Here is a 1,659-nt window from a genome sequence, read left to right on the forward strand (position 1 = left end):
CCATCCAAACCATCCCTTGGTTTTTGTCTTTCCTAATGCCTTTTTTTTTAATCTTCACTCATCTGTACCCCAACAGCCTCAGCAGCAATCTGCTCTATATGAAAGATAATGGATTCCCCAAGGACGCCGTGAATAAATATTTTGTTTTTTGTTCCATTGAACATGACCTGTCCTCCTCCTACAGACCTTACAGTGATTCTTCATTGTCATTTGACAGACACGAAATCTTCCAAGCCCTGGATGCAGAGGGTGAGTACTCCCACTGTAAATGGCACAAATTCCTTGCAGTTTTCTGGTAATGTCTATGTTCTTTGAATCCAGCACCCTGCATTGGCTGAGAGGTGCATCCCTGCCAATGGGTTCTGTAGACTCCTTCTAGTTTGAGTTGTGCTCCTGAAGTTAATTTTAAGAAGCATCCTGTGGTCAGATAATTTTCTTCTTCTAGTCTCAGCTCCTGTCACCTGGCATTTCTCACGACTGCAGACTGTTCCTATCAAGTCAGGTTCAAGAGGGGAAATAGACGGATAATGGAAAAGTCTCAGCCATCATTTTGTTACCTGGAGGAATTTGTGAAAAACATCTCTTTTTCACCCTAAGAATTCTCATACTCATGGAATGATGTTGCTGCTTGTATTTCCTCAGTAGTTTTGTACAAACTCTCTGGCTTTCCACACAGATTTGCAGTCTGCTCTATATTTGCAACATGTATTACATGGTTCCGGAGCTCAAAGTTTTTCCCCTGGGGTGCCTACCCGCTTCTGAAGCATTTGGATATGAGATCCTGAACACCAAATCCTGCCTGTTTCTGTGTTTTCAATGAAGCCAAAGCTGTCATTCTGATTTTTCATCCTCCACCAATGGCCATGGGTTTCATCCTTTGTGCAACACCATTGATTTATTCCGTGTGGAGGTTGTAGTTTCAATCACGTGTCTAGTGTTGGTGGTATCATCTCATGTAAACTATCAACAGCCTGTGTACCTGATGGGGGTACTGGCCTAATTTATGAGCAAAGCACACAAGCTTCCCTATCCATTATCTCCAGAAAAGTCCTCCCTGGTGAGCAAGATCCCACTGGGGCCGCCATTTCCTCAAGCAGGGAGATTCAAACACAGTTTTCATCTCCTCTCCCAGAGGCGATCTTCCGGACTTCTCTTCTGGGCGAGGCGGTTGGATTGTTAGGAGCCTTTACTCATGAAATCATCTTGTAGGAAGAGCCAGAAACTCTGTGGTGTTCCTGACTCTCTCTGACTATTTTATAGTGAAATCGACCATGAACAATTGGTCCTTCAACCTTTTCGGGTCAGTAAGGGCCTTTTCACACTGGACCATCCTCTTTCCTGTTTCCCGTTCTTCCCGAGGTGCAGAGAATCGAAGGCTTTCTGAGGATCACAACAATTCATGACTGAAAATGTCACACAGGTCTTTTGTGTCTGTTGTGTGCCACGCCCCTCAGCAAGTGAGCTCCGTGGACACTATAACCCATTCGGTCCTCACAGAGCCACTCTCAATAGGTGAGGTATCTCATGTTGGAGCCGAGGGCACTGAGGCTCAGCAAGGTCACTTTGCTAGCCCCAGACCCCCAGTCAGTGCACAGTGTGACTGTGGCCCCCGTTTGGCCTGACTCCCCTGCTCAGGCTCTGTCTCCTGCTCTCAGCAGT

At 46.1% G+C, this 1,659-nt stretch overlaps 1 protein-coding gene across 1 annotated transcript in view; it reads left to right on the forward strand.

The window, feature by feature from the left end:
• The window catches only part of LOC124231886 (neuroblastoma breakpoint family member 6-like), a 19,966-nt gene that overhangs the window by 17,526 nt on the left and 781 nt on the right, over nucleotides 1–1,659 (forward strand). The gene's annotated exons all lie outside the window — the stretch shown is intronic.

This window comes from Equus quagga, unplaced genomic scaffold (assembly GCF_021613505.1).
Source record: "Equus quagga isolate Etosha38 unplaced genomic scaffold, UCLA_HA_Equagga_1.0 HiC_scaffold_11017_RagTag, whole genome shotgun sequence".
Taxonomy (NCBI): domain Eukaryota; kingdom Metazoa; phylum Chordata; class Mammalia; order Perissodactyla; family Equidae; genus Equus; species Equus quagga.